Genomic DNA, 19,989 nt, shown 5'->3' on the forward strand with positions numbered 1-19,989 from the left:
GGGGGCGTGGCGAATGGGGGCGGAGCGAGGCAGCGGGAAGGGCGGGACGCGCTGGGTTCCTGGAGGCCAGGTTGTACCCCTGGCCAGCTCGCCTCAGGCTTCCGGAGGTGTGGCACTTGCTGGCCTGCGAGAAATCCAGCTTTGGCCACAACAAATCGCGCCATCGGAAATTCGTGAAGATGCTCTATCACGATCACATCTCGAGTCAGGCTGTCCCGGGCCCGCTGGGCTGCGCTGGGTCTCTGGGGGGCGGGGCTCTCGGGAGACCGACGCTCCCTTGAGCGAGGCGGGACAGCCATTAGTACTCCGGGGGGCGGGGCGGAAGGCGGGGCCTCTCTTCCCCAAGAGGAGACTGAGGCTGCTTGCTGGGCTGAAGGCCCACAACTCCCAGGACGTGCTGGACGTTGGGTGCTCCTTGAGGTTCAGGGTCTTCTGCTTAGATTTTGTGGGTCTGACATTTTGCTTACTCCATTCCCGTTCCAATGCGCTGCAGTAATTGTTTCGTAGGAGCCATTTGGTTGTTTCTGTGTCTTGCAGTGTTTTTAGGGATCCCACCCTCACTACATAAGTCACTATGTACAATAAAAAATACAATAGCTACCTACTTGTAGTTGTCACATCTGTCTTCTCCAATGGAGCTGTGAAGAATCCTAGTTACTTGTAGCTTCTTTCATTCTCATACACCTGGGGCCGCTTACAAACTGGGCATTCCATCTTTGGTCTCATTGACCTTATCCTTTTCATCTATTTTGTGATTTTAATTTTTTTAATCATTTTCTATTTTTTGAGAGACAGAGACAGAGTACTAGTTGGGGAGGAGCAGAGAGAAGGAGACACAGAATCAGAAGCAGGCTCCAGGCTCTGAGCTGTCAGCACAGAGCCTGAGGCGGGGCTCGAACCCACGAACCCTGAGATCATGACCTGAGCTGAAGTCAGACACCTAACCGACTGAGCCACCCAGGTGCCCCTCATTTATCTTGAAATATACTTTGCTAATACAGTGGACACTGACAGGCTTTTTTTTTTTTTTTTTTTTTTAATTTATTGGGGCACCTGGGTGGCTCAGTCGGTTAAGTACCAGACTCTGGATTTCAGGTCAGGTCATGATCTCACAGGTGGTGGGTTCCAGCCCCACGTTGGGCTCCGTGCTGACAGTGCAGAGCCTGCCTGGGATTTTCTCTCTCCCTCTCTCTCTGTCCCTCCCCTCCCCAAAATAAATAAATAAACTAAAAAAAGTAACTTTGTTGCTGAAAAATTCTATTGCCAAGTACTTGTCCTTATGAAAAGAAAAAGGAGAGCTTAAATATATTTGTTGAAAACAAACTGCTCGTTTTCTTGTCCTGTTCCCCCAGATATTTTGTGCAGTTATATCACTTAATAAAAGAGCGATAGTCTATGGAACAAACTATGATCTATTTTAAATATTGGAGTTCCGCAGAATATTGCATTTTGAAATGGGGTGTGGGAAAAAAAAGGTGACCATCTTTGAATTCAAATCCTAAGATTTGTTCAGCTTCAACAGTCTGTGAATCACTGGGCATTAGCAATAGGCCACGTATTGTATAAAGTGGTGCTTTTTTTTTTCTTTCGGGGAAGTACTATATAAATGAAATATGCACATTATGTTTAAATGTCAGGAAACTCGGGGCTCCTGGGTGGCTCAGTCGGTTAAGCGTCCGACTTCGGCTCAGGTCATGATCTCGTGGTTGGTGAGTTCAAGCCCTGCGTCGGGTTCTGTGCTGACAGCTCAGAGCCTGGAGCCTGTTTCCGGATTCTGTGTCTCCCTCTCTCTCTCTGACCCTCCCCCGTTCATGCTCTGTCTCTCTCTGTCTCAAAAATAAATAAACGTTTAAAAAATTTTTTTAAATATCAGGAAACTCAAATCCCATATTGAAAAGAATATATATTGAACAGAATCCTATTTACCTATTTACCTCCTTCTCCTCCTCTCCTTCCTCCTCCTCCTCTTCCCCTCCTCCTCTTCCTCCCCCTTCTTCTTTTTAATTTAATTTTTTAATTTTTATTTTTATTAACATTTATTTATTTTTGAGACAGAGAGGGAGCATGAACAGGGGAGGTCAGAGAAAGAGGGAGACAAAGAATCTGAAACAGGCTCCAGGCTCTGAGCTGTCAGCACAGAGCTTGACACGGGGCTGGAACCGCGAGATCATGACCTGAGCCAAAGTCGGACGCTTAACTGACTGAGCCACCCAGGCGCCCCTTAATTTTAGAGAGAGTATGGGAGGAGGGGAGAGGGGCAGATGGAGAGAGAGAGAGAGTCTTAAGCAGGCTCCACACTCAACACAGAGCCCGAGGCAGGGCTCAATCCCGCAACCCTGGGATCACTACCTGTGCCGAGATCAAGAGTTGGACACTCAACTGATTGAGCCACCCAGGCACCGCCACAAGCACGCATTCTTAACCTTCACTATGTCTAAGGTTTAAGTCTTGAGGGTTTTCCTTTTTTAAACACAACTTAATTTTTCACCTATACTAGTTTAGAACGTTGACTCCCTTCAATAAGAAGCTTGGAGGGGATGCCTGGCTGGCTCAGACAGCGGGGAGTGCAACCCTTGATCTCAGGGTTGTGGGTTTGAGCCCCATGTTGGAGGTAGAGATTACTTAAAAAAATAAAATAAAAACAGATTTCGGATTTTTAAAGATCTGGTGGGTTATTCTGTAGTGTTTCAGTTAACAGAGACTTTGAAAATAGTGTTATTAAAGAAGGGTGACACTGTTCTTATGCACTGTGGGATTTTGTTTTGTTCTTTTAATCTCAAATGATCTTCCAAAAATAAGGGCAGGAACAACTGAAGTTTGTTTTGTGCATCGTTTTATGTTAACCTTTATTGAATTTACAATAGGGCATCAGGAATTTAATCTGAATCTCCTAATTTTTATAGATTAAGTCTAAGGTTTAAGCTTCATTAGAATGGCAGAAATACTGCTTATCATGGGTAAATAAAAAATAAATGTAAACATTCCCAACTCTTCCCGTTTAAGAATTATCTTTCTGGGGATGTCTGGCTGGCTCAGTCCGTGGAGCACACGACTGTTGATCTTGGGGTTGTGTGTAGAGATTACTTAAAAATTAAAAAAAATAAATATCTTTTCAGATGCTGCTTTGCTTAGCCAAAGTTATGTTGTGGTTCAAGACTTTGCAGATAGCTCTGTTTCACAGAGAGAATATGAACATGGTTTTTGAAAAGGAGAACATTGATCCAACTTTATGATTAAAAAAATGATTTATTTGTTTGTCTGTCTGTTTGTTTGTTTGTTTGTTAGGGGAGGGAGAAAGAGAGAATCCCAAGCAGGGATCTCACCAACCATGACATCTTGACCTGAGCCAAAATCCAGAGTCTGACGCTAGGGGCACCTGGGTGGCTCAGTCGGTTAAGCGTCTGACTTCTGCTCAGGTCATGATCTCACAGTTCATGGGTTTGAGCCCTGCGTGGACCCTGCTTCAGATGCTGTGTCTCCCTCTCTCTCTGCCCCTCCCCTGTTCGCACTCTGTCTCTCTCTCTCTCTCAAAAATAAATAGTTATTAAAAAAAGAAAAAAGGAGTCTGACACTTAACCAACAGAGAGCCACTCGGGCGCCCCCAGAACTTTGTGATTTTTTAATAATAATCAGGACTGGGGTGCCTGGATGGCTCAGTTGGTTGAGCATCTGACTTGGGCTCAGATCATGATCTCGCGATTCATGAGTTGGAGCCCCCTGTACTGTTAGCACAGAACCTGCTTTGGATCCTCTGTTCCCCCTTTCTCTGCCCCTTCCCCACTTGTTTTCTCTCTCTCTCTCTCTCAAAATAAATAAGCAAACATTAAAAAAATTAATCAGGCCTATTGGCTTCAGAGGCCGTTGGGGAAGATGATGAGTATTCACCATAAAAAATACAAAATTTAAAATTGTATTCGTTTATGTTCATGCTTGCTTTCAGATTTCTTAATGCTCAAAGGGCAAGGTGTTCCTTCAGGCTTGTATGATAGTATTTCTTTGATCAGCATCTGCTAGGATCTGCTCTGGATTTGGGCCCATCCTGTGACTGCAGCAGGGCCTGCCATCTGGTGACAGCTCATAGTTGATTTCTTTCTGTTCTTATGAGCACAGGTTGTGGGTTACCACCTGGTAACACGGGCCGAGATGGCCAAGGACCAGGGATAATGGGATCACTGGGTAGGATTGTACTGTTACTAAGGCACGTGATGACAACCTTTTCAGATAATTATGAAAAGAAATCCTCGGGGCACCTTGGTGGCTCAGTCAGTTGAGCGTCTGACTTCGGCTCAGGTCATGATCTCACAGTTTGTGAGTTCAAGCCCCGTGTCAGGCTCTGTGCTGACAGCTCAGATCCTGGAGCCTGCTTCGGATTCTGAGTCTCCTTCTCTCTCTGCCCCTCCCCAACTTGTGCTCTGTGTCTCTATGTCTCTCAAAAAAAAAAATTAATTAATTAATTAAAAAAAATTTTTTTTAAATAAAGAAATCCTGATATCATCCTTCCCAGTGCCATTCCTTGCTTTCATTAGGAACCTCATAATTCTCGAGTGTGAAATGGTTTAATAACCTTTCGGGAGTGGTAAGTGATTAAATAAGCTATTAGTTGAAATGCCTTCTTACAAAGTAAGAAACCAACAAATCGAAGCGACAGGGACATTATTCTTTAAAATGTCAGAGAATCTTGATGCAATGTCCAGCATTCTGAATGACCAAACAGGCTTTATGTGGAACTCAGGGCCAGCAGGTGTGGCCTGTATCATCTCAGCACAGATCAGGCAACCATTACAGATATGAGGACAGAAGGGTGTAACTTCACACGCCAGAGGCTCCCGGGACTGCTGTACGGAAGGACAGTCCTAGCCTGGCCCTTCCTGTAGGATGAGCTCTCTTTCCCTCCAATATTCCCTGGGACCTCCCAGCTTTCGTTGTTATTATAACTTCATATAAAACTTCCTATAACTTCATCCCAATTTTCTGCTCGTGGAGTAGCCGAAGCCTTGCAACGAATTCCGGTCTCGCCATTCCTTCAACAGTGGCCACAGTTTTCTAAATTTTGCTCTGCCTACTATATTCCTCTTTAATGCACTTCCGAAGTTGAGGAAACAATACATTCTATAGATCACTTCCGGTTTCAGGACAAAGATTATTTACAAGGGGGCAACAATGGGTGGTTTGGAACAAGGATAAAAAGAAGTATTTTGTTTCTGTTTTTTAGAGTTTTACCAAAAGTTCAATTGTATTCTAAGGAAACAGAATTAAAATTAGAGGGGAAAAAAAAGGCGAAACTGACTCTTTGCTGTCCCTTCAAGCCCAATCCTACGACGTGCTTCTCTTTCTCCTGTTCCCTCAATTCCGCACAGACTTCATGTCAGTGCTGCGACCCTGGACTGACTGAACTCACCTGCTGACACACCTGCCTCCCCAACTAGACCTTGAGCATCTGCTTTTGCTCGTCTTTCCCACCTGTGTCCAAAACGTAGCCTGGCTCACTTCAGTCACAGATGTAGTTAAGGAGTCAGTCGCTTTTTTTTTTTTTAAGTTTACTTATTTATTTAAACAAAAAATTTTTTAACGTTTTATTTTTATTTTTGAGACAGAGAGAGACAGAGCATGAACGGGGGAGGGGCAGAGAGAGAGGGAGACACAGAATCGGAAGCAGGCTCCAGGCTCTGAGCCATCAGCCCAGAGCCTGACGCGGGGCTCGAACTCACGGACTGCAAGATCATGACCTGAGCTGAAGTCGGACACTTAACCGACTGAGCCACCCAGGCGCCCCGAAAGTTAACTTATTTATTTTGAGAGAGAAGGAGAGAGCATGGGAGAGACGGAATCCCAAGCAGGTTCCTCCCTATCTGCACAGAGCCTGAGCCGGGGCTTGATCTCACTAACCGTGAGATCATGATCAGAGCCGAAATCGAGAGTCAGATGCTCAACTGACAGAGCCACAAAGGCGCCCCAGGAGTCAGTTACTTCTATATCAAGGCCATGGTCTAGTTAGAGAATTGTAACCTCTCATGTTCCCTCTTTGCAGGCATAGCCTTCTTGGAGACTGGGACACGTTAGTACAAATGTTGGAAAGGAACTGATTTTCCTATTGGTCCCTGACCCGGGGCAATGATCACAGAGACATGGGGTGATGACCGCAGCTCAGAGCCTCGGGCAACTTTCAGATGCATTTAGAAGTCTCAGTCCAAGTGGAGACACCTTTCTATCTACTGGAAACAAGTTTTTAATTTGGGAGAAAGAGAAAGGCCCTATTGACATGCATATCACAAGATGTTTTATGAATAGAAGTAGAACTACAGATGAGTTGAAGAGAGAGACATCCCAGGGACAAGGGCTCTATCAACTCAGTCTGTCACTCCCCTCAGAAATCTCAGTCTTATCTTTTCTCCCAAATCCCACTCATTGATTGAGCCCATCTAGTGGCGTCTCTGATATCGTTACTGACCTCTCTTCCCATAGGCAATTTTCTCCAGTCCACGCCCTTCTTGTTCTAAAGTCCACTTGGACTTCTGAGACTCTTCTGCCACATTAACCCCAGGGTTGTACCCCCAGAAAAGAGCAGAGAGTTTTCAAATGGCCTCGAGGACAAGCCAGCTGAACCCTGCTTTGGAGGGAGCGACTTGGAGCAGGTAACAGCAATCACCTGAGGCCTTCAGGCCTTAGGGTAAAAGCCCAGAACTTGGCAGTGGAGCAGATCTCTGACAGTGAATGCACCCATTCAACTTTAGACACGAGGAGACTCAGCCCAGAGAGGCCAGGTGACTTGCCCACCGTCACACAGCCTGCACATGACCTTGCACCCAGGAGTAAAGTGCCCTCCACACTCCATAGCTCTATGTGCTTGTCTTCTTCAGCCCCTTTACCTGCTAAAATCAGATTGGCATGAACGTTGGCTAAGCTCTGGCATGGAGAAGTGGTTCTCAAACCGTGCTGCCCCTTAGAATCACTTGGAGAGCTTAAAATAATTCTGATGTCTGGCTGCACACAGACCACAACTTCTGGGCCGAGTTCCAGGTGACTGGGGTACTTGAACCGATGCACGTGGCTTGACTTGTCTGCCTAGGAGTCGGGAAGGGTGGGAGGCGACAAGTGGCCTGGAGGGTCCAGTCCCCTTCTGGCGTCCTGTGGGCCTATGTTTCTGGTAGGTGGGAGCAGTGGGGCAGGGGAATTGCCTGGGTCTACTGGCATTTAGGACTGTTTTCAAGTGGGGCCTGCACCTGCCAGAGAATTTTGATGGTCTACAAATTATTTCTGCATCCAGATGAGCTGGACCAGCCTCTAAGCTCTCTCAATGTCAACATTTGGCAATAAACACCCTCACTGCTTGGCAACAGGGGAAGGGCTATGTTCCCCCAAACTCCTCCCTGTCCTCTGGGGAATATTCTGAGAGTGTCTCTCAAGATGCAGACAAATGTCTGCTTTGGGTAAAAAGCCATTGGATGAGGGCTGTCTGGATGGCTCAGTCGGTTAAGTATCTGACTCTTGGTTTCGGCTCAGGTCATCTCACGGTTTGTGAGTTCTAGCCCCGAGTTGGGCTCCATGCTGATAGTATGGAGCCTGCCTGGGATTCTCTTTCTCTCCCTCTCTCTCTGCCACTCCCCTGCTCTTTCTTTCTCCCTCCCTCTCTCTCTCCAAATAAATACATAAATAAACTTTTAAAAAGCCATTGGGTGATTTAAAGACAGGTTTAAAAGTTACTGTTTTGGCAAGGTAGAAAACTGCAGTATTTAAATTAAAAGCCAATGTTATGGTTTTAGTTCCAAATAGACTAAGATTGACTGGTAAACTGTTTATTGCAGACACTTGTAAGAATAAAAGCTAAGGATGGGGGGAGCCTGGGCAGTTCAGTCAGTTGAGCCTCCAACTTTGGCTCAGGTCATGATCTCATGGTTCCGGAGTTTGAGCCCCACATCCTACTCACTGCTGTCAGTGTAAAGCCCGCTTTGGATCCTCTGTCCCCCTCTCTCTCTCTGCCCCTTCCCTGCTCATGCTCTCTCTCAAGAATAAGTGAAATATTTTTTTTAAAAAGCCTAAAAGATAAGGGCTAAAGAGTCTTGACATTAATTTATATTTTCCCATGGGGCGCCTGGGTGGCTCAGTCGGGTAAGCATCCAACCTCAGCTCAGGTCATGATCTCATGGTTCATGAGTTCGAGCCCCACATTGGGTGAGCTCGAGCCCCGCTCCCAGCTCTGAGCTCTCTCTCCCTCTCTCTCTGAACCTCATTGGATTCTCTCCCTCTCTTTCTCTCTCTGCCCCTTGCTCATTCATGCTCTCTAAAAATTGTATGTTCCTTAATTTTACATTCATTATAGTCTAAAACTGGGGCCGATCTGTGTATTTCTATGTCTCTCTATGTCGCTTTGAGATGTGTGTCCCTATTTGGTAGATGACAATTCTCTTTCACCACACATACTTTCTTTCCTTTGGAGAAGTTATGACATTTGTTCCTACTAATGTAAGCAAAGAAATAATGTTTCGGTGGGTTGGGGCCTCTGTGATGTGCCAAAGAAGAGAGGTAGTTGGCTACGAGGGCTGGCCCCTGGCTTTCTGGGCTCCTGCTTTGCTTGGACACCTGGGAAACCCTCATTCACTCTTTACCAAGTAGCAGGGGACCTAGAGGAGTGGTGGGAGCAGACCTAGTTGATGCCCTCCATGCAATTCTCTCCACTTACATCATAAGCATGGGTTACCCTCAAAGATCTCCAAAATTCTGGGCTTTTCTGATTCCTTTAGTTTTCCTAGGCTTCTTGCCAGGGATGCCACAAACTAAATCAGTCTACCAAAAGATTTTATAGAGGGGCACCTGGGTGACTCAGTCAGTTGAGCGACTAACTCTTGATTTTGGCTCAGGTCATGATCTCGCAGTTTGTGAGATCGAGCCCCATGTGGGGCTCTGGGCTGATAGCACACAGCCTGCTTGGGATTCTCTCTCTCCTTCTCTCTCTCTGCCCCTCCCCTGCTTGTGCTCTCTCCCTCTCTTTCTCTCTCTCAAAATAAACATTAAAAAAATTAAGGGTGCCTGGGTGGCTCAGTTGGTTAAGCGTCCGACTTTGGCTCAGGTCATGATCTCACAGTTCATGAGTTCAAGCCCTGCATCGGCTCTGTGTTGACAGCTCAGAGCCTGGAACCTGCTTTGGATTTTGCGCCTCCTTCTTTCTGTGCCCTCCCCCCACTCATGCTCTCGCTCTCTCAAAAATAAATAAAAATTAAATTAAAAAAATAAACACTAGAAAAATTAAACAAAACAAAAGAAATAAATAATTAAACAAAAACCCTTCTCAGTCCCTGAGATATCTATTGGTGAGAAAATATTTTATTTATTTTTTTTTTTTTTAGCCAAAAGCTTTTATTTTTTTTTTTTTAATTTTTTTTTTCAACGTTTATTTATTTATTTTTGGGACAGAGAGAGACAGAGCATGAACGGGGGAGGGGCAGAGAGAGAGGGAGACACAGAATCGGAAACAGGCTCCAGGCTCTGAGCCATCAGCCCAGAGCCCGACGCGGGGCTCGAACTCACGGACCGTGAGATCGTGACCTGGCTGAAGTCGGACGCTTAACCGACTGCGCCACCCAGGCGCCCCGAAAATATTTTATTTTTTAAATTAAATTTTATTTTAATGTTTTTAAAATTTATTCTTGAGTGCGGGGGAGACACAGAATCCGAAACAGGCTCCAGGCTCCGAGCTGTCAGCACAGAGCCCGATGCAGGGCTTGAACTCACACAGACGGTGAGATCATGACCTGAGCCGAAGCCGGACGCTCAACCGACTGAGCCACCCAGGCACCCCGGATGCCCGTAACTGTCAACCAGACTCCTCTGAGCCTGCAGAAACGGCCCACCCGTCCTTGTTAAGAACAAGCACTGTCTTTCCATTCTCTTCCTACAACTAGAACCATTGATCTAGCCCTTCTTTTTCCTCAAGCCTCGCCCTCTGAGCTACCGGCTCTGGGAAGAAATTGGTAGCCCCAAACGAGCCAGCAAAAGGTCCACCCAATTCAGAGGTGCGGAAGTAGTCAGTATTTGTTAGAGCCGTAAAGTGCGGCTGGCTGTCTCCCTTTCCGGATAACGACAACAGCACCTATTGTCACTGACGGCTTTCCCCGGAGGAAGGGGATCTGCCCGACCCTACCTAACTCAATTTTTCCCATTCTGGACTCTTCCCCATCGTCGCTCTCTTCACCTAGGAACGTGTTCAAGAAATGTGATGAAAAAGAAAATGTGTCCAACTGCATCCAGTTGAAAACCTCAGTTATTAAGGGTATTAAGAACCAGTCGATAGAACAATTTTTAAAAAATTTTTTTTTATTTAAAAAAATTTTTTTTTTCAACGTTTATTTATTTTTTGGGACAGAGAGAGACAGAGCATGAACGGGGGAGGGGCAGAGAGAGAGGGAGACACAGAATCGGAAACAGGCTCCAGGCTCTGAGCCATCAGCCCAGAGTCTGACAAGGGGCTCGAACTCACAGACCGCGAGATCGTGACCTGGCTGAAGTCGGACGCCCAACCGACTGCGCCACCCAGGCGCCCCCAGTCGATAGAACAATTTCCAGGTAGAGAACCATGGCTTAATCATATAATGCCTAAGAAAGATCCTGTCAGAATAGTGCGGTGCCATGAACCTAGAGAAATCCTTGCAGTAAATGGATTTAGAGAAATCCTTGCAGTAAAACTTACTATTTTTTAGACAAAGGGAAGGACCTTTTTATCCAACCCTGAGGTTACTCCACAAATATCCTTTTATCCTGGTGCCCCAGCAAGTTGATAAAGGAGCCATCACATTTGTACTCAGTCGAGCAAGCATTATGTGTCCAGGCTTAACGTCTCCCGGAGCCAAGCTTTACCCTGTTGCAGTACGTACGATCGTTGCAATCATGGCGGAAGGAAATCAGCATTTTCTGTGTATGGGAATCATGAAGATATCTGCAGAAGATATTGAGTAAGTCAAGAAAGCAATTAGCATTAAAAATATCCATTATTTAAGTGACGGTCTGTGGCATATGAGAATATATAAATGAGCCTCAAAAGAAATACACTTGGACAAAATGTGGATAATAGTACTATATCTGTGTTTTTGTTGGTGTGCGACTGCATGAAGCCAATACTTCTGTGGTTATGCTGAGTAAATTCAGTGGATACTAAAAAAAAAAAAAAGAAAAGAAGAAAAAAGGAAAAAAGAAAAGCAGCGTTTGTTATCACCTTGCTTGGAGACCATGCAAACAGCTGTCTCTACAAGACAAGGTCACTTTCCTTAAGACCTGTACCTTGGGGGCGCCTGAGTGGCTCAGTCGGTTAAGCATCTGACTTCGGCTGGGGTCATGAGCTCACGGCTTGTGAGTTTGAGCCCCACGTCGGGCTCTATGCCGACACCTCAGAGCCTGGAACCTGCTTCGGATTCTGTCTCCCTCTGTCTCTGCCCTCTCCTGCTCACGCTGTCTCTCTCTCTCAAAAATAAATAAACGTTAAAAAAATTAAAAACAACAACAACCCGTACCTGTCTCCTCTACTAGCCCCCGGGCTATAACTCCCCCAGAAGACCTGCATGACCAACTGGGAGAAGACATGTGGGAGTGAGTTCTCAGGATGCTTGACCCATGGCCAGACCACAAAGATGGGGAGCTCTCCTGAAATCCAAGATGTAATGCCCTGGCAAGTGCCCGGGAGATGGTGCGATCTCAATACCTGGATGGCTCCTAGAAGCATGGAGAAGGTTATGACCCAGGCTAAGTGAATTGACGTGCCAGAATGGCCGACAGTGGAGGCAGTGGGACAAGGTGCTGTATGGAGCTTGTGGCACTTGCCAGAGCAAGGGCCATAATGAAGGCCTCTGGGGTTCTGGAGCCAAAAATGCAGACAGCAACTTCCCTGGAGCCTCATCCAGCAGGGGCCCAAGATGACAGTGGTGGAGGAAAACATTCTCAGGTGGGGGATATGCCCGGTCATCCACCTGGCGGAGAAGGCACAGTGGACGAGGGTTAGAATTCACATTGACCTACAGCACTGGGGAATGGCCTGGCTGGCCGGTGAGGGGCCTGGAAGGTTGGGGATGAGGAGATGCGAAGTGGATGGGTGACTGGGAGACTGTGCCGATTGCTGTATCGTGTTAATTGCCCGCCAGACAGCATCCATCATGGAAGGGCTAACCGACGAAGACAGCTGACGTTGGCCAGCCTCGGTTGTTGGCCACCCCGGGACCGGCACAACTGACACATGAATAAGTGTGGCCAAAATAAATAAATAAATAAATAAAAGTGGCCACCGTCGTAGAGATGGAGCTTGTCAGCATGGACTGACCACTTGGGAAGGCTGATTTAGCTGCTGTCATCACTGAGTGCCCGCCCTGCCTGTCAGACGCCAGTACTGGGCCACCTGCAAGGCATCATCCCCGAGAACTCCGGCCAGTCGGCCACTTGACAGGAAGTTGAGAGTTTTCAGAGGCATGGGCATCCTGGGTGTGAGTTTGCTTTCCTCCCTGCAGGTCCTCGGGCAGCACCACTCTCTGGGGCTCCTGGAGCCTGTGGCCCATTGGCATGGGGTGCCACAGAGCACAGCACCAGACCAGAAGACAACCCCCACCCCCCCGCCGTATATTGAAGGAAGTGCAGGAATGTGTTTATGACTGGGGGGGGGGGGGGTCCTCTGACTGAGTCACACATGGTACTTCCAGAGGCTGCCTGGTGGAGGAGGTGTTGGGATGGTCTGCGGAGGGGGTGAAGTCCCAGCTTGGAAGTGTGCTCTGTAAAGATGGGCACAGTCTTCTGATTCCATAGTATACGCTCAGTACTGAAAATAGTCTGGATGCTGTCTGCAACTCAGCAATTTGGAAGCTAGAGCAACCTGGTGAGCTTTTCTCTGAACATCATAACAGCATTTAAAGAATCTCCCTCATCCCGCCATGAGAAAGAATGAAATCCTGCCATTTGCAGCAACGTGGATGGAACTGGAGGGTATTATGCTGAGTGAAATAAGTCAGTCAGAGAAAGACAGATGGCACATGTTTTCACTCATAACGTGGAACTTGAGGAACTTAACAGAAGACCAGAGGGAAAGCGAAGGGGAAAAAATAGTTTCTAACAGAGCGGGAGGGAGGCAAACCCTAAGAGACTCTCAAATACAGGGAACAAACTGAGGGTTGATGGAGGGGGTGGGGGAGAGGGGAAGAGGGGAGATGGGCATTGAGGAGGGCACTTGTTGGGATGAGCACTGGGTGCTGTGTGTAAGCGATGAATCACGGGAATCTACCCCCCCCCCCAAAACCAAGAGCACATTGTACACACTGTATGTTAGCCAATTTGACAATAAATTATATTTAAAAAAAAAAGTCTCCCTCATCCCAAATACTGACGCAATGGGTCATATGTTGTTTTGGAGGGGTGCCTATTGGGGAGGCGTGGAGGGTGTGTGTGTGTGTGTGTGTGTGTGTGTGTGTGTGAGCAGGGAAGAGGCAGGGTTGTAGGTTTCATGTTTAGCAGCTATAAAGTCTAGTTCCAGCTACTGCTCTCAAAGACTGCATAGTCAGTGCTGCTAACCTCAGCACAGTGTCCCCTCAAGTCTCAAGGTTTGGGGGACAATTCAAGTGAATACATTGCCCTAAGACTTTCTAAATGAGGGAGCCCGAGCCTGAGGCATCGTTAGAAACATCACAATGTGGGGGTGGGGGAGCCCCTGGGTGGCTCGATTGAGTCATGACTTCGGCTCAGGTCATGATCTCACGGTCTGTGAGTTCGAGCCCCACATCAGGCTCTGTGCTGACAGCTCAGAGCTTGGAACCTGCTTTGGAATCTGTGTCTCCCTCTCTCTCTCTGTCCCTCCCCTGTTCGTGCGTGCTTTCTCTTTCTCTCTCTCTCAAAAATAAATAAACATTAAAAAAAATGAAAAAAAAAAAAAAGGGAACACCACAGTGAGTGCAAATGATGCAGTCAGACATCTGTTTAGAAAGGCTCTGGAAATAAGTGGAGACAACCTACATGAGGCTGCTTCAGGTCCGCCACCTTTTGAGGATTTGGGGACAATGACACATGATGGAAACATGCTTTCTGTGTTCAGTTACTGACGACTCTTAGGACTGTTGCCACTGAATCGTCTCCATGGTGTAGGGCAGATGTTTTCAAAATATGTTTCCTCAGGGGCCCTGGAGTAGCTTCACTTTCATCTGCTTCATATGAACAGGGGGCAAAGCAGATTTTGTTCCAGGACTGACAACACCCAGAAGCCATGGAGGGAGTGAAGGATGAACACGAAAGAAATGATCAGATCCAGTGTCATACTAAAATGATTCTACAGAGAAATGGTGGAAGGAATTCATTGCTTCACGTAGCAGGGCTCCCCTGCTCCCGTGTTACATGTTTGTATAAAAGAAAAGAAATCTGCTTCTAGAATAGATATTGCAACTCAAAACTTGGATTTTAACAGGCTGGAGAATTTTTTTTTTTTTTTTTTTTTTGGAATGCATTGACCCCTAAAGAGATTATTTTTGTTTTTTTTGCCTGGAGTAACTTCACTTGAAATTGATGTCTATTTCTGGGAGGGGTGGGAATTAACCAGCACACTCTGGAGTGTAGACCATCTTCCCTTTGCAGAGGACTCAAACTGGCCATTCTGATGTAGGAGTACTATAACGCCAGAATGTAGCCTGCAGAGAAATACATTTTGTTTAAAAATAAGAAAAACAACAAAAAACCTCCCTTCATTGAAATCCTTTTCTGTTTAGTAGAAACTTCCCAGGGCCACAAAGGCTTAGCCTTCGGGGCTGCAAATCAGACTCCAATGCTACCAGAGATGGGGAGGCGGGAACTGCCTTCAGGCCTGGGGACAAACCTCTCAGGAGCCCTGAAATTCAGGGAGGACCTGTCCAAGGAAGGCAAATTCATTCAGTCAGCACAAATAGTACTATGCATTTTAATCTTTGAAGCTTTAAAAATAATAAATTTAATTTCTTGAAATTTCTGAAGAGGTTATAATGTATATGCATGTTTCAAGAACCTAAAAATATAAAAAGACATGATGATGGGCCTCCTACCACCTCCCTTTTTGCCCAGGACCCCTAACCTTCATAGTTAGCCCCTGTGGGTGTTTACGTATATGCAAGTAAATACACGCGCACACACATACACGCATGCATATAGGATATATATATTTCACGTACACGCACGCATATAGGATATATATATTTCTCCTTCACCCCTCTCCCATTTAAAAGTACAGCTCCTGGGTGGCTTAATGGGTTAAGCATCTGACTCTTGATTTCGGCTCAGGTCATGATTTCACGATTTGTGAGACTGAGCCCTGAGTTGGGCTCTGCACGGCAGTGGGGAGGCTGCTTGAGATTCTCTCTCTCCCTCTCTCTCTTTCTCTGCCCCTCCCTCCTTCTCTCTCTCTCTCTCAAAAGAAATAAATAAACATTAAAAAAATACAAAAATGAAACTATATATGGTAGTGGCACCTGGGTGGCTCAGTTGATTGAGCATTGGAGTCTTGATTTCCGATTAGATCATGATTCCAGGATCATGGAATTGAGCCCCGTGTTGGGCTCCGTGCTGAGCATAGAGCCTCTTTGAGATTCTCTCTCTCTCTCTCTCTCTCTGCCTCTCTCCACCTCCCTTGCTCTCTCTCTCTCTCAAAAACAGTACAAATGGTAGTATACTAGGCACGGTGTTTTTTGTTGTTGTTTGTTTGTTTGTTTTTAAATGTTTATTTCTGAGAGAGAGAGAGAGAGAGAGAGAGAGAGAGAGAGAGAGCACAAGCAGGGGAGGGGCAGAGAAAGCAAGGGAGACAGAGAATCCAAGGCAGACTCCAGGCTCCGGGCTCCAAGCTGTCAGCACAGAGCCTGATGCAGGCCTTGAACCCACAAACTGTGAGATCATGACCTGAGCTGAAGTCTGTCACTTAAGGGACTGAGCCACCCAGGTGCCCCTCTACATCGAGCTTTATGTTGCCTCTCTGTATAAGAAGGAAAACTAAGCTACCATTAAATAGATGTCTCTTAGGAGGCAACATATATTTCTAAGCAGTGAAAATGTCATGGAGTCTCCTGAGAAAGCAGATGAGTAACCAAAGCATGGATTTCACTAGAACGGGGTGGGGGGGGGGTGGTCAACAAACTTTTTCTGTAAGGATCAGATAGTGAATGTTTTAGGTTTTATGAGCCATATGGTCTCTGTCACAATTTCTTGACTCTGCCCTTGTAGTGTAAAAGCATCCACAGACAAAAAGTAAATGAACGGGCCTGACCTGTTCGAATAAAACCACTTTAAAAATGAACAGTGGGCTAGATCTGGCCTGTGAGCCATAGATTCCCAACCTTTCTATGAGAGAAGCAATGCGAAATGCCGCGCTGTGTGTTTCATGTAACCAGCTACCACCCAACATGCACATCTGTGTTGTACATTTCATATAACTTTGTTGGGGGAGGGGGGGGGAAGCTGAGTGATCAGCAGTTATACTTAATGGAGAGAAGCAATAATTGTATTGTGCATCGGGTGCTACATGCCCCCTGATGTGGGAAGAAAGGTGTGTTAACAGCTATTTATTTTTCGGAGAGAAACTTACCACGTTGTGCTCCGTTTTCTTTATATAACCTGCTGAGGGGAACAAAACTACTTTCTCATGTAACATAGATCTTTGTGGATGTGTAATTCTTTCTTTGACCGTCTTGCTCTAATTCCACCTCCCCCGACCATGGTTATTACTTTAAAAAAAAAAAAATTTTTTTTTAAATTTTTTTTTTTCAACGTTTATTTATTTTTGGGACAGAGAGAGACAGAGCATGAACGGGGGAGGGGCAGAGAGAGGGGGAGACACAGAATCCGAAACAGGCTCCAGGCTCTAGGCTCTGAGCTGTCAGCACAGAGCCCGACGTGGGGCTCGAAGCGAGATCATGACCTGAGCCAGAGTCAGACGCTTAATCGACTGAGCCACCCAGGCACCCCTGGTTATTACTTTTTAATTGTGTATTGAAGTTGGGGGTGTCTCACCATATCTTTTCATGCTTAGTGTCTCAAAAATCTAGCACTGACTGTGTTGTCCTCTTGAGAAGGAGACCTGAATTACTAGCAAGGGTGTCTCACTTCGATGAAATTTACATATGTGGATATGTATGTATGTATATGTGTATGTATATATATTAACATATATTTCTATTAATATATATTTCTTAAAAATTTTTTTTCAATGTTTATTTATTTTCGAGAGATAGAGACAGAGTGTGAGCGGGGGAGGGGCAGAAAGAGAAGGAGACACAGAATCTGAAGCAAAATCCAGGCTCTGAGCTGTCAGCACAGAGCCCCTTGTGGGGCTTGAACTCACGAACCACGAGATCATGGCCTGAGCCTAAGTCGGACACTTAACCGACTGAGCCACCCAGGTGCCCCAATATATATTTCTAAATAGTGTGTTCATTTAACTTGCTTTGGTGAAAAACAAACAAAAACCCCGAGTTTTCAGTAACTGTATCTCACAGAGAAAGCAAATTCACCTCTGTGGACTATATGTTTCCTGCAACCTGGTTGGACTGAAAAAGCTGAATTAGTTGTAATTTTATCTTTCCTAGAGACAAAACTTTTGGGTGTGTAGACCATATTTTTTAATATATTCTCCTTGCAGAAGTGAATCATTTGGGAAAGCATTTGGCTACATATTAAAAAAACCCAACTAGGGTGGATGGTCCAAAAGAGGTTAATTTTTATCACTTCACAAGGTGTCCAGGAGACTCAAAAACCAAGCCCTTTCTTTCCTTTAGTCGTGCCATTCTTATAATGTGGTTACCATCTTCATGGTCGCACCTCATGGTTACAAGATGGCTGCTGCATCGTCAGTCTCATAATTGTGTCCCACGAAGGACACAAAACATTTTCCAACCAAGTCTGTCCTTTTCAATTAGGAAAACAGCAGTGTTCTGGAAGCTCCACTCATAAGCCCTCTATAATTGATCTCTTATACCAGAACTGTGTCATACGGCCAGCTCTAGCCGAGAAGCAAGTTGAGAATTCTGGACACAGTGCTACCCTGAATAAAAATTTGGTTTAGTTAGTAAGGAAAATGATGACAATGGATACTTTATGGGCACCATGTAGTGTTTGTCATGATATCTTTGCTAAAACGGTGATCGTTGGATCTAAAGTTTGTGTATATAGTTCTGGCCCCTTTAAAGCAATGTAAAGAAAAAGGAGACGATCTAGACAGGGGCAACTTAAATCATGGAAAGGGGAGGGGATTGTCTGCCGTGACCTTCAAAGGGCACTGGGTTTGGAGCCTGAAGTTCTAGCCTTCTAAGCCGTTTCTTTAACTTACAGTCTGTGTGATATCGGTTGCATCAGACTCTCTTAGCCTGTTTTTCTTGATGGCAAATTGGGCACAGAGTGTTAGAGAGAAAGGGAGATAGAGACATTGTGTAAGCAACTGTGAATGGTAACAGTGGTTGCATCTTGCATAGAAAAACAAGACATCTTTATGGCATATTCTTCATGTAGTCTCTATTGAAGGGTGGTTAAATATGATTTACCAGCAGTTTCTAATTTCCCCAGGGGAAGTAACATTAACCTATTTAGAATATGTGCCGTAGGTAATCTGGAGGAAGAAAGTTGATTTTCCATGAGTTTTATCTCTCAGATATAAGAAATATGCATCTATGTGGAGTAACTACTTCATGAAACTTATTGGAACATAAACTATAACCATCTATCCTATCTCCTATAACTCTGGTGATGCTGAACTTGAAACTCTTGTGTTGGTGGTCCTCAAAAATGACATGATTTTGAGTGATCTATTTATGTTTAGAGATGAGACTCCAGGTGGATCAGTATCAGTAATGAAGGTGGAGTTCCTCAGCTCAAGAAAGAAATCTGATTCTGGTGGCTTAGTCAGTCATTCACCAAATATCTACTGAGTGCCAAATATGTGTCAGCCACTGTTCTAGATGTGGTTAGACAGAGTAAGAGAGAAAAGGTTCCCGTGTTCACAAAGCTTACATCCTACTGAAGGGGACCACAGTTGGATAGACTGAGGTGAGTAGATGGGAATATGCCAGCTAGATGATCCTTTTGGATGTTCAAAAACTTGTTTTCTGGATTTAAGCTATGATATTCACATTTTTTCAATTTCTCAAAAATGCAATTAATCTGAACTTTACTTTTGTATTTGATTAATGGATTCAACACATATTTATTGAATACCTTCTCTGCCAGATACTGCTAAACACTGTGATATGATGGTAAGTAATAGCTCCACATTAACTGGGTAGAGTTGTACAGAAGATGAATTGGGTTCTTCATAGTTGCCTATGAGGGGAATGCTACCTGTGTTTATCTCCCTAATAACGTGTGAAAGTGGACCAGTGTGTATTTAGGAAGCCAACTAGAGCTGGAATTACTCATGGGGTGATAATGGAGTGTAAACACTAGTGAAGGTCAAGTAAAGATTTGAACTGGGTCTTGAAGGACCAGTACAAATTGAATGGGGGAGGTAGCAGAGAGTAGGTAGAAGGGAGGGAGACTATCCCAGAGGGGCAAATCCTGGAAAAGAGATCCAGTGTCAGGAACAGACCGGAGATTTCAGGGTGCCAATGGGAAGTCATTTATGATAGAAAAGAGAATGTGAATGATAACAGAATAAGAGATATTGCTGGGTGAGGTCAGTGTGTGGGGGCCTAGATTGGGAATCTATCATTCTAACTAATGGATCATTCGAGGTTCTTAATCAGGGGCTGTTTTTAGCAGATGAATAGACTAGCGCCTTGCTGAGACGGCCCCTTCCGACTCCTACCCAGCACTCTTTCCAACCCTCACGACCCCATCTACAGTCGGCCTGAGGGATGAAGTGGTCACTGTGTTCCGGGCAGAGGTAGTCTTTAACGGGACATCAGGGACTCGGCTGTGTTTTGGAGGGAAACCAGGCCCGAATCGCTGCCTTCGAGCACGCCATCGAGATGCTCCTCCCGCTTCCTAGAGAGGCAGCGGAAGGATGCGCCCGACAAGGGGCGAGGAGCCGCT

At 45.5% G+C, this 19,989-nt stretch overlaps 1 pseudogene; it reads left to right on the forward strand.

Annotated features, from left to right (window-relative positions):
- Nucleotides 1–13: 13 nt before the first annotated feature.
- Nucleotides 14–11,158, forward strand: LOC123604929 (annotated as a pseudogene).
- Nucleotides 11,159–19,989: the final 8,831 nt, after the last annotated feature.

The sequence above is a fragment of the Leopardus geoffroyi genome, chromosome A2 (genome assembly GCF_018350155.1).
Source record: "Leopardus geoffroyi isolate Oge1 chromosome A2, O.geoffroyi_Oge1_pat1.0, whole genome shotgun sequence".
Lineage (NCBI taxonomy): Eukaryota > Metazoa > Chordata > Mammalia > Carnivora > Felidae > Leopardus > Leopardus geoffroyi.